The sequence below is a fragment of the Mus musculus genome, chromosome 7, assembly GCF_000001635.26.
Source record: "Mus musculus strain C57BL/6J chromosome 7, GRCm38.p6 C57BL/6J".
NCBI classification, from domain to species: Eukaryota; Metazoa; Chordata; class Mammalia; order Rodentia; family Muridae; genus Mus; species Mus musculus.
This window is the reverse complement of record NC_000073.6, coordinates 121,854,462-121,869,624: the sequence shown is the minus strand read 5'-3', so window position 1 is coordinate 121,869,624 and position 15,163 is coordinate 121,854,462. Positions and strand designations below refer to the sequence as shown.

The 15,163-nt window shown below is 47.5% G+C and overlaps 1 protein-coding gene across 3 annotated transcripts in view; it reads right to left on the bottom strand.

The window, feature by feature from the left end:
- Positions 1-4,587, bottom strand: part of Scnn1b (sodium channel, nonvoltage-gated 1 beta) — a 53,691-nt gene extending 49,104 nt beyond the window's left edge. For all 3 annotated transcript variants that reach the window (NR_073548.1, NM_001272023.1, NM_011325.2), the window contains exon 1: positions 4,488-4,587. The gene's annotated coding sequence lies outside the window, so the exon portion shown is untranslated. The remainder of the gene's footprint in view (positions 1-4,487) is intronic.
- Positions 4,588-15,163: the final 10,576 nt, after the last annotated feature.

The window sequence follows — 15,163 nt, the reverse complement described above, 5'->3', positions numbered from 1 at the left end:
CCTCCCTCCCTCCCTCCCTCCCTCCCTCCCTCCTTCCCTCCCTCTTTTCCTCCCTCCCTCTTTTCCTTCTTTCCTCCCTCCCTCCCTTCCTTCCTTTTCTTCATTGTGACAAATCTAAATTATAAGCTGTTTTAAAGTGCACAGTTTAGTGTGACTTAGCACACTTCTGCCCTTGCACAGCTGCCTCTGCTGCCCATTTCCAGTCTTTTACCACCACTAACATGAGAAGACCAAGAAACACAGCCCCACCCCTCCCCCACCCTCCCCTTGATGACCTCATCCATATGACCTCATATAGTTTTTGTTCTTTTGTCATCACGGCCCCTGTTTTAAAAGTCAAATTCTCATTAAAACCTTCTAGAACCCATGTGAAAAATCCTCAGGGCTGGAGAGGTGGCTCAGTGGGCTTAAGTGCTTCCTACACAAGCATGAAGTTCTGAGCTTGGATCCTCAGTCTGTAAAAAGCTGTCCTGGAACTCACTGAGTAGACCAGGCTGGCCTCAAACTCATAGAGGTCTTCCTGCTTCTGCTGCCAGAGTGTAGGAATTAAAGGCCTGGGCCAGCATGCTGGGCTTGCCTCCTGGCTTTTAAAAGGCAAATCCCTAAATGTAGACTTCCTTTCTCATTCTGTTCCCAGAAGAACGCCTGCACATCCTTCAAAATCTGCCTTAGAGATTTCCTCCCTCTTCGTGCCCTTTCTTGAAGTGTTATAACAGGGTCTGGCCAGTTGACACTGCCATTACCAGAATACTGAGGCCCTGTTTACGGAAATCCAGGCAGCAGTGGAGCGATTTAAGTGTATTGACTCATTTAATATCCCTTCAAGGCAGGCACTGCGTATCACCTGTTTTCCCCACAAGGAAATAGTCACAAAAGAGACAAATTAGAGACCTGAAATGGCACAATTTATCTAAATCACCTGGGAGACAGTAACAGCTTTGGAGTCTGGTTCTTACTTTCTATTGTGCTATGCTTGGAGAATAAGGGTGGCCTCCAGGGGACGATGGGGTCTTGGAGGTTCCTGCCTGGTCTAAAGGGAAGCTACCACTGCTTAAAGTCTCAGGACTAACCTACAGCGTTGAAGATTTATGCTTTAGAATTATGCATGTATGTGCCTGTGTCTGGGTATGTGCATTTGAAAACAGATGCCCAAGGAGACCAGAGGCATCAGATCAAAGCCAGGCGCTCTGCAAGGGCAATACATGCCTTTAGTATCTGAGCCATAGCTCCAGACCAGCTAATCCACGTGTTTAAGAGGAAGTGTAGGGCCTGGGAGATGGTTCACTGCAAGTGTTTTTTCCACATACATAGCCTACATACAAGCTGGGAGGGTGTGGAGGCCATGGTTAATCCCAATGCTCCGGGAAGGACAGAATCCAGGGGCAAGCTCACGATCTAAACTAGCCAGATCCACGAGAGAACCAGGTCCAGTGAGAGACGCTGCTTCAGTAAGCAAAGTGGAGAGGCTGGAGAAGGGGCATGAAATATCAGTCTCTGGCTCCACATGCAAACACATAAGCATACAGAGCATAGAAGCATGTGAACAGGCACACACACACACACACACACACACACACACACACACACACACATAATATGTTTGTGTGCACCTCATAAAGGCTGCCCAAAGGCTTTCTTATTTGTTTATTTGTTTGTTTGTTTAAGACACTGGGGAACCCTCAATGTCCTGGAACTCACTCTTAGACTAGGTTGGCCTTGAATTCACAGAGACTGGTTTGCCTCTGCCTCCTGAGTGCTAGAACTAAAGGCATGCACTACCACTGCCTGGCTCTTTTTAAATGAAGTTTTTTTCTATTTTTTTGTTTTTTTAACTTTATGTGTATGTGCCAGATGTGTGTCTGGTGTTCACAGAGACCAGAAGAGGGCATTGAATTCCCTGGAACTGCAGTTATGGATGGTCGTGAGCCACCATGTAGGTGGTGGAAATTGAATCTGGGTCTTCTGCAAGAGCAGCCTGGACTCTTAACCACTAGGCCATCCTTCCTCAGCGCTCTTACCCTGGGCTTCTGTCGTCTCAGCTGTCTCCTGTATTCCAGAGATGGACACCAGAAATAATTTCTGCATCTTAGCTCAGGGCCTTTCTAACTACCACACTAGGACCTTTTTCGTACCATGGCATGTTTAGACTCTGAAGTGAGCTGGCCTTGGCACTCTGCAAGGGAAATATACCCTTGGCTCCTGTCCATTGCTAGGGACTCTGGTTGTCCTGGGGGTATGGAAGAGCTCCCAAGTGGTAGCTCAGCATTGCCTCCACCACAGGGCCATCTTAGTGTCTGCCCTGTCCAGAGCAAGACTTCCTGAATTTTATTTGCATTATCCTACTGAATGCTCAACAGGACTATTATCATTAAGCCTATTCGACAAATGTGAAACTGGGGCTCAGAGACAGGAGTCCTCCTGACCTGAGGAGGGGAGAAGTTGAATTGAAATGGAGTCTCTCTGATTTTAGCATTTTGCTAGCCTGGCTGCGATTAAACATTCTAACACACTAATTTGTTTGTTTTGGTCTTTTGAAACACGGTCTCACCATGAAGTTCTGGCTGGCTTAGCATTTGCTATGTAGCCATGGCTGGCCTCGAACCTGCAGTCCACCTATGTCTTTGGAGTACTGGGATTACTGGCTTGTACCACCCTGACGTGCTCCAGCTAACTTCTGATGGTCCTATTAGACCTTTGAGGATGCTCATAATCTTTTTGCACTATTATCTGGACCAAGAAGGTGTGGGACACACAACCAGGAGACTGGGCACTCAGCTTTGTCTGCCCATGGTTCTTAAATTTATGTGTCTCTCTGTGTTTGCACCCTGTGTGTGGTATTCTCAGAGGCTGGAAGAAGTTGTCAGATCCCCTTAAACTAGTTACAGGTGGTTATGAGCTGGTTGGCATGGGTGCTGGGAACCAAACTTGGGTCCTCTGGAAGAGCAGTAACCACTGCTAGCTCCCCAGCTCCCTATCCTAACCCACAGTTCTTTATAACCCTGTCTCCTATCAGATGGGGAGAATGACACTGGCTGCAGTCAGAGAGAGCCCCTCAAAGGAGCCTTTGGTGCCCCTGGGCATAGGCATGCTTGAGGACTGGGCCTTTCCTGACCCTTGTGCTCAGTAGAAGCTGGAGGTAGAGGGGAAGTGAATTTGTCCTTGACCACAGATAGCTACCACAGACGGGGGCTTGCCTGTATGTATGCTTTGGAGTCTGTTTTATGTCAGTGCGTACTTGTATTCACTGTCTATACATGTATGCACATATATGGCTTCTATGTGCTCGATGAAAAAGAAGGGACCTTGGTGCCCCAAATTCATATCCTGTGAAGTTAGTTGAGAACAAAGAACAAGAATTTGAAAACTGACCCTGAAATGGAAATTTATAAGTTAGCACCATGTCTATGCAGCAACATAGATGGTTCTAGAAGGAGTAAGTGGGGATAGGGGTAAGCCACCATTACCCAATGGTATGCATGGATCATACAATTAGCATTACATATCTGCCCACCACATTACTATTTCACACATTTCCTATGGGCTTGTATATATGACTGTACAGGTGTGGAGAAAGGTCTAGAAGAAATACTCCATTTGAAGATGGCAGTTACCTTTAGGGAACAGATACATCGGACTCCATAGGTTTAAGAAAGAGGAAGAGCTGGCCCTTCTCTATTTGCTTGCTGGCAGATGTCACATTATGGAACTTTCTAGATCCTCATCCAGGGACCACATCAGACTGGGCTGTTCCAAGACCCTTGCTGATGGAGATTTCTTGTGCGTGGGGAAAGCTCTGCAGCTGTCTTCCTGAACCCCGCGCCTCTGTTTCTCCCCCTTTGTTCTGCTCTCTGTCCCTCATGTCCTGTGTTCAGCACATCTATGCTATTTGACATTGTCTAGACATTAACTTTGTTCTAAAAATCCCGGAATGGTGGAGAGACAGCACAGGTTGGGACTTGGATCTGGGCTCCTCCCCAGCACTGCCTCTTACAATGGTGTTCTCCAGAGATGGCTGGCTTGTGCGCATCCTTCCTCCCCCTCCCTGATACTCAATTTCCATTCTGTGAGGGGGACCCCGCCCCCCGCTGCCCGCCCCCGCCCCCCCCCCTCCAGCACATTCCGCGGGTATTGCCTGGCGGCGACGAGGGATGCTCAAAAGTTTTGCTATTGTCACCTTTTGAACTACAGCTCACCCCGCCCACTCCGCATGAGGACTTGACCACAGCCCTTCCTTCCCTCCAGCAGCGACAGAAGTGCGACCCTCGCTGGATATCTCATTGAGCGTTCGTTGAGCGAGTCTTTCCCCTGTCTTCCTGCGTCCCTAGCAGGTCCAGTCCCACTGTCCCCGCAGTAGCAAGCATGGTGGTGGCCAGATACCCTACGCCCTCCTGTGGGAAACTGAGGCTAGGTAGCCGGCTCTCAGTCGCTGTCGGGGACGGAACTGCGGTCATTGCCCGGGTGCGCGCGCGCGGAGGTCGCTGTCATACCTGTTTAGGAAGCTGCTCCAGTGTGAGGTGATGGCAGCTAAGGTGGTGGCGTCCGAGTGGCTGTGGAGCTGGGTCACCTGTAGAGCCCGGGACGCTGTAGGCGGAGGGAGAGCGGAGGGCGGGGACCTACCGGGAGGGCTTGCGGGAGGAGCCTGCCTTCCTGGGTTAGTCAGGGCTACCTGCACCGTCCAGCTCCCAGGCCACTTTGTTCCAGTTGACAGGCTCCAGGTCAGTATCCTCTGCAGTCCCCCCAGGCCACTTCTCACCTCCCAGTCCCAGTCTCTATACAGGGTTGTGGGGAGGCAACGACAGGGGATTCCATATTCTACATTTGGTGCAGAAAAGCCTTCCTCCGTGTATCCTCACACCACAACCAGCATAAACCACACATGCTGGAGTATCACAGCATGTGTGTGGAGCATCACACACACTGTGACACATCACCTTACAGCCTTATTCTACTGATGCAGTGATTTCACTTTACAAATTGGGGATTTCAGGGAAGCTCTGCTGTTGGTCTTCTCAGAACATTCTTGCTCATGGCTGATCATGAGATATAACCCCACCTCTGTGGTAGATAACTACAGGCCACCTGGAAGTCTGGGAAGGAGGCTCCTTCCCAGTGAGCCTACCCACTCCACTTACAGTAACTTTAAGTCATCACTGTTACTCCTAGGCTAGGGGCTGAACATGGCTTATCTTTTCCAAGCTGAAATTGAGCCTGCATTTTAAAAGGAGTGTAGGTGGCACTTTAATTAGGAGACCCCTCAGGAATAGGGTCACTCATCTACTCAGTTAACAGATTAACTCATCTATGTGGCCAATGGATTAATGGTCATCTCGCCTTTGCAGGTAACTTGACTAGATCTTCCAGGAGCACCGAACGTGGCTCTAGGGCTCTGCCCACAAGGAGGACATTACCAGGTGCAGGACCTAGTGACCTTGGTCCAGAGCTGCAAGTCAAAAAACACACTTCTTTTGAACATATCCAGTATTGTGGCATTTATGATAGAGAACAGACTAAGGACACCTGTATGTGTCAGTCCCCTCTCTTCCCTCCGCCATCTCTCCTCAGGTCAGAGCTACCCTGGTGTCCATTCGGCTTTCTTTTCTGTAACCATGGTTTCATTTCCTGTGTATCTTTCCACAGATGCTTCTAAGATATGAGTTCTTGAAGATTGCATCACAGGCAACTATTGTACTTTTAAAAATCACTGAAGACCCCAGAGTCTTTATTTACATGGGCATCCTAGCTTGTTTCCTAGGCTGTGATAAATATCACACACAACACCGACTTGAGTGACGAAAGAGTTTATCTCATTTTGCACACTCCAGCCCCACTCAAAAGAAGCCAAGGTAGGGAGTAATCAACCCTGGAAGTCAGAGCTGAAGCAGAGGCTGTGGGAGGCCAATGCTTACTGACTTGTGCCCCATGGTTTGCCCAGCCTGATTTCTTGTATAACCTAGGACCACCCACCAGGGTGGCAGCTCCCACAGCGGGCTGGGCCCTCCCACATCACTCGTCAATTAAGAATGCCCACAAACTTGCTTACAGGCCAATCTGATGGAGATGTTTTCTTAATTGGGTTTCCCTCTTCCCGGAAGACCCGAGCTTGTGTCATGTTGACAAAAAACCAAGCAGCTCCAAGAGTTACACCTCTTGCTGTTTTCTAGGTGGGCAAGTAACACACTGCACGGCACATGCCTTCAGTCTTAGCATTTGGGCGGAGAGGCAGGAAGACCCAGAGTCTGAGGTTAGCCTGGGCTACATAGTGAGGATAAGGCAAGCCTGGGCTGCACAGTGAGACCTTGTCAAAATAAAATAAATGAATAAATGATAAATGAATAATTAAAAGTTAAATCAACACTGATACTACAAAAATAATTTCAAAGGTGATACAGCTCAGGAGGTAAGGTGTTTGGTATGTAATCATGAGAAACTGAGTTTGTATCCCTGGCATCTGTGGATGTGGTATGGTGGCCTCTGCCTTCCATCTCAGTCCTGGGAGGCTTGACAGGTGGATCCTGGGGGCTTCCTGCCTAGCCTGTTCAGACAAATGGCAAGTTCCAGGTTCAGTAAGAGACCCTGTCTCAAAAAAGATGGTGGCACCTGATAGAGGAAATGCCTGGAACCCTGAAGTCTACCTCTGACCTCCAGATATACATTCTCAGTTAAGCACACCAGCATGCTCATTCTGGCACACACACACACACACACACACACACACACACACACACACACACACACACGAAATCCCTATGCCCTGACATAAGTAAAATGCTCTTCCAAAACATTTCTTTCTGGGACGGAGACTTCTGGGAGGGCACTGTTAGCATTTCTCTCTCTCTCCCTGTCTCTCTTCCTCTCTCTCTCTCTCTCTCTCTCTCTCTCTCTCTCTCTCTCTCTCCTCACTAACAGACCTTTGGACTGTTCTTATGTGCTTCTGCACGTTGTCTGTTGCCTGGTGTTGTTTCAGTACAAGACAATGACCGAGTCTCAGCTTTGGCATGCCTTAAAGATAGCCTGTCCCCATGGGAGAGTCACGCGCTGGATTTGAATCTCCATTGTGAGGTGTAGACAGGATGCTGTTCCAACTTCTTAATCCAACCATTGCATTTAGGGGTGGGGCTTTTGGGAGGTGACTGGCACTAAGTCATCAGGGTGGAGCCCCGTGATTGAGTACTGATGGCTTTATGAGAAAGAGAAAGGGCTGGGCTTAGTGGTCATACCTGTAATCCTGGCACCCAGGCGCTGAGGCAAGAAGAACGTGAGTTTGAGGCCAGCCTGGGCTATTAGTGATATCCTGTCTCAAAAGCAAGCAGTCAGGCAGTCAGGCAGGCAGGCAGGCAAGAGAGCCAGCCAGCCCACAGGAGAGAGACTATAGTATCTGGGTATGCAGAGCCTGTCCTTCCTTTGTTGTGATACCCTGGATCACCTTGAGAGTCTGTCAACAAGGCCAGTTACAGTTCCTTGACCCTGGTCTAGAACTGTATAATAGCAACAGAAAACAAATTAAGGCACTTACCACTGCTTTTGCACTTTGCTTTTAAAAACTGTACTTATTTATTCATTTGTGTATTTATGTATCCATTCATTGAGTGTGTGTGTGTGTGTGTGTGTGTGTGTGTGCGTGCGCACGCGTGTGTATGTGGGTTGTGGGTACATCCATGCATGCACATGCAGAACAACTTGCAGGAGTGTGTTCTGTCCTTCCACCATGAGTATCCCGGGGATCAAACTCTACTCATCAGGTTTGGTGTCAAGCATGAACCATCAGCAGAACCATCTTGACAGCTTTGCTCTTTGAATACAACCATTAGCTTGGCTGAAAAGACATACACACAATGTCCTGGTGAAAAGACACACAATGTCCTGGTGTCATTAGGAAAGTGAAGTTGGACTTTTTATTCCCCTTGGAAGGGTCTTTGAAAACTGCTGCTCTAGCATCTTCAGGAGGGAAATCGTTACTAGTTAACGGTTACATGTCTACAAAAACGGCCATTTCGTATTGTTCAACCCACTGTGTGTTATTGTGAAGACATTACCTTTGGCTGGGCTGTTTTATGGATGTTGTTAGAATGAAGTCCCTGGGTTAGGATGTGTGGGCCTGGGTTGTTGTGATCAGATTTGTACAGCTCACATTCCTTTGGTGTCATGATTTCTAACGGGGGAGGGATGGGAGTTTGGAGGTATCAAAGAACTCCAGAGAGCCTGATGGCAGTTTGATAATGTGTGTGTGTGTGTGTGTGTGTGTGTGTGTGTGTGTGTGTGTGTGTGTGATCGTGCAGGTGCACATGTGAAAGAATGCATATGGAAGCCAGAGATTGACACCAGGGGTCTGTCTTTATCACTCTTCACCTTAGTTTTTGAAACAGGATCTCTCACTGAACCTCGAGTTCAGCGACTGAGCTTGCTGGCTAGCCGGTGGCCTCTAGAGATTCCCCACTGAGCTGGTTACATTTTTTGTTTTTGTTTTTGTTTTTTGTTTTTGTTTTTTTCCCTTTTGGCAATCTGATGCAAGCTAGGGTCATCTGGGAAGTGAGAAACTCCACTTGAGAAAATGCCTCCATCAGATTGGCCTGTAGGCAAGCCTGTAGGGGCATTTTTTTGTTTAATGATTGAGGTGACAGGGCACAGCCCAATGTAGGCAGTGCAGCCTTGGGCAGGTGGTCCTGGGTGGTGTCAGAAAGCTGGCTGAGTGTGAGTCTGGAGATGATTTCTCTGTGCTCTCTGTTTCAGTCCCTGCCTCCCGGTTCCTGCTTGCGCTCCTATCCTGGCTTCCTTCAATGACAGACTCTAACTTGTAAGATGTAATAAATCCTTTCCTTCCCCAACTTCATTTTGATGGTAGTGTTATCACAGTGACAGAAAGCAAAGACACTCACCTGTCTCCATCTCCCCAGCACTGGAATTAAGGATGCACTCTGTCAAGCATGCATTTTTGCATAGGTGCTAGGGATTCAAACTCCAGTCTTCACGCTCGAATGACAGCCTCTTTGCTGCTGACTTAGCCATTTCTCAGTCATCTGGGCATCTGGGCTGGCATTTTGTTGTTGTCCTTAATGTTCTTTTTTTTTTTTTTTCTCCTTTTCCTTTTTTTTTTTTTTTTTTTTTTTTGAGACAGGGTATCAAGTAGCCCAGGCTAGCCTCAAAACCACTATGCATCAAGGCTGACTTTAAACTAATGATCCTCCTGCCTCCATTTCTCTAGTGCAGGACTACAATACGGCCATGCCCAACAAGCCTGATAGAATTTAAGGCTGTGATTTAAATCACTGAGAACAAAGAGCACTGTGTTCTCAAAGACAGCTCGGCAAAACCTGCCTCCCTCTACTTCTCTGATAGGGATGTTGCTCTGAGGACAGAGCAGCGCCTAGATTGTAGTCAGGTATTTATGATCTATTGGCTAGTTTTTGTTTGTTTAGAATACCTTTTTTTTTTTTTTTCCATCTAGAGGAATGTATGTGGGTTGAATTGTGGAGTGACTTCATTTCTGGATGGAACCATGACAGGTTCTGGGAGGTGGATTCCTGCCAATAGAAGTTCAATTGAATATTTAATACTATTGTAGAAGGCTAGCCCTCCGACTTTGAAAGGGACAGCACAATTCAAGGACATGATGGAAAAAGGAAAGGATCCAAGATTAACTGAGCCCATCGTGGTAATCACTGCAATGTTCAGTGCTGAATCCCTCGTCAGACACGATTTGTTTTGCATAGGGGACAAGGTAAATATTCCTCCTGTGGGGAGGAGGTGGCTCTAGCATCCGCTTATTCAGCTTTAGGCAACAGCACCTGATTTAGCTCAGCTGGGGCTCACAAGATGCTTAGCAGGTAAAGGCACTTGCCACCAAGCCTAATGACCCAAGTTCAATCCCTGGGACCAACGTGATGGAAGGAGAGAACTGATGTCCATTAGTTGTCCTCCGACCTCCACACACATGCTGGGATGTGGTGCCCCACCCATAAGTATATAAATTACACACACACACACACACACACACACACACGAAATATAAGAATAAATGCTGGGGTGTGCCTCAGCCCTAGAACATTTGTCTAGCAAGCACAAAGCCTGGGCTTCAAGCCCCACCACCTCAAAACAAAACCCCAGAAAAAAGGGGAGATCTTACCCAGAAAGATGCAAATGCGAACAAGGTTGCATATCATCGTTTGACCCAGAGCCATACCACAAGTTAACCTTCTGGACATTTCAAGGCCATGAGGCCACGTATTTCCTTTGGGCCAGGGTACCTTGGAACGCCTGTTGTTTGCAACCAAGAAACTCCGAATTATGTTTGATGTTTTATTTATATACTTGTTTGTTTTTTTCCAAATTACAAAAGGGGGAAGGCAGAGGGGCAGATAAGATTTTATCTTTTAAAGACACATATTTGTAGAATCGTGACAAACTTGAAGGTTTGGCAACGGCCAGAATACGGAATTTCAAATCCTGACTTTGGAGAAGGGTCTCCCAGAGATACAGCGCCACCTGCAGGGCCGGAGGCCCTACCGCGGGGTCTGCAGCTGGGCACTCTCATACAACTGGTTGCAGGCAGGTCCCTGGGTAATGCCAGGGCAATCTTTAGTTTCCCTTGCCTCTGACCTTATCACACCAGCAGATGCTATAGCCACATCCCTTTATTATCCTCCATCATTCTCTAACACCCCCTCTAGGCCCTCTGCTCACGTGTCCATTCCTACTACCATTCACATGCAGCGCTGTTTGCTAAGTCTCCTTTTTCCAAAGAATCTTCAGAGGTTGCGTTATATTTTGGTTTTGATTTCCAGATGAAGAAACGGACTCGGAAGTGTAAAGACTCCACCTCATCCCCTGTCCCTCACACATAATGAGTGACAAAGCCCCCAGAACAGAACTGAAGTCCGAGAGATCGGTACTGCGTGGGGACGCAGCCTGAAGTCCTGAAGAGTGCGGACTTGGGAGAGGTCCAGGTTTCAGATATTTTGTCAGGTCACCTGTCGCCACTGTTGCTTTAGAACCACTGTTTAAAACTCAAGAAATATGATACAAAGCCTTGGCAGGAGCACAGTGTCCTCTTAACCCAGGATAATCTCTTGTCAGTGCCCCGGGGACATTTGGATGTTCAGCTTGCTCTGTCTGATTTTTTTTTTTTTTCCTCTTTCCTAGCAGTGGCCTCGAAGGCCTCCAGTCCCCGCCAAGTCCAGCAGCCCTCCCCTGTCCCTGGTTCCCAGAAATGCAACCAGAAGCCCCAAGATCACACAGGCCATAGCCAGACTGGCGCTGCTGCTTACCTGACCACTCAGCACATAGCATCTCCTTTCTCTCTGCCCACTGGCCGTGCTCCCAGGCCTTGGCCTAGGAAAGAGGATGCTCTGAGAAGAGACTCAGCAATGTCACTCTGAAAGTTTTTGGTTGCATCTGGAAACCTTGAGAAAGACCTGGCTGGGCTTTGGAGACCTTGAAAAGGCTCTGGAACAGAACTGAGACGGTCTTATGTGAGGTCTTAGGTTGGAGGTGGGGGTGGGGAAGGGATGGGGGTGGTGATGAGACAAAAGGAACGATATGTTCTGTGGGTTTCTGTTATTTATTTATTTATTTATTTATTTCTGAGGGAGACAAAAGGAACGATATGTTCTGTGGGTTTCTGTTATTTATTTATTTATTTATTTATTTATTTCTGAGGGAGACAAAAGGAACGATATGTTCTGTGGGTTTCTGTTATTTATTTATTTATTTATTTATTTATTTATTTATTTATTTATTTATTTCTGAGGGCCACACGTGCCGAAAGTCAGAAGACCACATACGTGGAAGAACTTGTTCTCGCCTTCCTCCAGGTGAGATCTGAGATCTAATTCAGATAGTCAGGCTCGGTAGCAAGCACCCTTTTCCAGCTGAGCCATCTTGCCTGCCTGGTTCTGTGGTTTCTTTCCAACCTAATGAACACTGTGTGTGGGATGAAAGGAGATAGAGCCACAGTTCAGCTGTGTAGGCAAAGCCAGATGACACTGGGCTGATTCATTCAGCAAATATTGTTGAGTACCCATTAAGCACACACCAGACAGTAAGATAAAGAAGCTTCTAGAAAGTAGGAACTGATAAGGAGAATGAATACGGGCCAAAAGAGACAGTGAGAGGGCTGGATTTAAATTCCGGGGAGACCCAGGGTACAGTGCTAATAGATGGAAGGAAGCCGGCCCTGCAGACCTCTGGGAGGAGAACAGCCCAGGCTGAGATAGCAGGTGCAATAACTTTGCTGTGACTGAGCCTGAGCAGCAGGAGGAGCCCAGTGTGCTTGGAGAAGACCAGAAGGAAGAGGAGCTGTTTCATATCTAAGTGGCTCGAGAGCGCCAGGTTTTGCTTGGTCTGCTGCAAGAGAGAAAATTTCTAGTGGGCTGAGGACTCACAGCTCATGCAAGGCCAGGCAGCCTCGGAGAAGTCTGCAGTCATGGGGTTTTAGATTGGAGTCACAGAAGCATTACTGCCAATAAATTCAACAGCACGAATAAAGAGTAGCTTGACTGCCTGTAGGGAGAGAGACCAGTGCTTGCGGTACCAGCCGCTACCCTAGGCCTTCTGTGTGTGCTGGCTGCGTGCATGTCTCCTTAGCCCAGGGTGTAGATGGGAGCTTTCTAATTTCAGTGGGGAGGACATGGAGAGAAGAGTCTTGCTGGTGGCCTTCTCTGGAGGTCCAGTGAGTTGCCTTTTGTCTTCCTGACCACTTCAGGGCTTTGTTTGTGCGGTCTGGGTCAAGTTGAAGTGTTCAGTGTGAAATGGCAGCTGCAGTAGCTCAGTTGGTTTCACCTTTGCTCCCTGGCCTAGTCAATAAGCCACGTAACAGTAAGAACAACTTAAAACCACGTTTTAATGTTTGCTTATTATCTCTCTCTCTCTTTCTCTCTCTGTCTGTCTTTGTCTCTGTCTCTCTCTGTATTTGTCTGTGTGTCATGGCTTCTATATGGCCATCAAAGGACAACTTTTGAGAATTGGTTTTCTCCTGTCATGATGTGGGTCCTGGGGAGTTGAACTCAGGCCATCAAGGCTTGGCCACAGTCATCTTTACCGGCTGAGCCATCTCGCTGGATTCCAAGAACAGCCTTTATTGCCCTAAGAAATAATGAAAAAGATCTCCCGAAACAAGTTGCATTGGTCATCTTTGGAGGCACCAGGTGGCTGCCTGGGATTCTACCTTCCATTGTTAACAACTAAGGGAAGTACCTCCCTTCAGGCAGACTGCCCCAGTGGTTTCTTCCTGGCCTTCTCTGGCTTTGAAGGAACAAGTTGCCAAGTTGGGAGGGTCACTTAGTAAGGAACTGTGTAACTTGGGGGCTTTTCTCAGTTCCCAAATAATGGCTCTGAGGCTTATTATATATTTAAAAGTGCCTAGGCCATAGGCTTTGGCTTGTAACTTTATTAGCCCATTCATACTATTCTATGTCTGTCACATGGTTGGTTACCTCTCCTCAGTTTCATATGTCCAACTTCCTCTGACTCCGGATGTCAAATCTTCCCACCAGACTCTTTCCCAGAGTTCCCTCTTCTCTCTCTCTCACTGCTGGATGTCACACCTTCTAATTTACCCTTTCCTATAGGCCATAGGCTTTTTATTGACAGGGGATGCTCCCACACCTTTCACAGAGAATATCCCTACAGAAACTGTTATTAGACGCGTTCTCACGACCGGCCAGGAAGAACACCACAGACCAGAATCTTCTGCGGCAAAGCTTTATTCTTACATCTTCAGGAACAGAGTGCAAGAAGCAAGAGAGCAAGAAGCAAGAGAGAGCGAGAAGCAAGAGAGCGAAAAAGCAAGAGAGAGAGCGAGAGACAAGAGAGAGAGAAAAGCAAGAGAGAGAGAGAAAACGAAACCCCGTCCCTCTTAAGGAGCATTCTCCTTCGCCTCGGACGTGTCACTCCCTGATTGGCTGCAGCCCATCGGCCGAGTTGACGTCACGGGGAAGGCAGAGCACAAGTAGTCATAAGATACCCTTGGCACATGCGCAGATTATTTGTTTACCACTTAGAACACAGCTGTCAGCGCCATCTTGTAACGGCGAATGTGGGGGCGGCTCCCAACATCTCCCCCTATCCTTTTAATAAGAGCAAATAGGCCACCCATATTAATGAGAGTGGAGATAGAGGTCAAATCCCCAGTGTGTAGGTAAAGGAGCCATGTACAGGATTAGCTCTTAGGCTCACAGGCTTTTACCCAGAGCAACCCTGACCTGCTCCCGTGTCGTTTTGCCTGGGGGAAGGGAACTAGGACACTGAACCTTCATGAAAGATGACATGTCTCCCTAGAATAGGCTCATATATGCCGCAGAGCCTTTCCATTGCAGTGCTTAGCCTTGCAACTCTCTCGGGCTGCTGAAGCACACTCACTCTATCCCGTGCAATGAGACTAGCCTCGTGGGATATAAGAGCTGAGTGGCCAGCGACCTATTGCCTAAGCATAGATAACCATATATCAGGGGGAGCTCCATGTTCTAGAGCTGCAAGCGCCTGGGCAATAACCACCTTGTCTCTCCTAGTTTAGGCCTTAAGCTTACAGACCAATCAAAGAAGCAACACTAATCCACAGCAAAGTGTATCTCCAAATAATATTAATCCCACCCATTTTTTAAAGAAAGAAAATGCTGAGGAGATCCAATTGGGTAATCCTTTGGTCAGCGACAGGTCCAAGCGCGTGGAGTTGACCTGAAGTCTCAATTCCCGAAGGATCTGTTCAAATTCAGCCATCCAATTCTGTAACATATACTGAAAAAGACTTTTTGACAAATTAGCTGCCCTAGTAAATTTAACATACTGAATGGAAATAACACACAATCCCGGAAACTTTTGTTCACATCCCTGCTGAGTTATTTGTCATAATACATCTAGTTGTATCTGGACCTGTCCAGACAGAGCCAAGGCTGTCTGAATTAAGGCCAAACCCAGTTCCTAGTTAGTGGTAAAAAAGCAGGAGAATACTTGAGCATTATACATCACCGTCATTGGGAGTGGAAATGTCGACATTATCCCCCAACGCTGCTCTCTCTTTATTATTGACGCCCTGGACATCACCAAGACGAGGGACATTAGTATTCCCTTGGTCAGTCTGGATTTTTCGGGTGAGTCTTTCTGGTACCCAAAATGGGTTGTCTTCATTCTGTGGGAAAACACAGACAGCTCCCCTGGATCTTACCAAGATAGG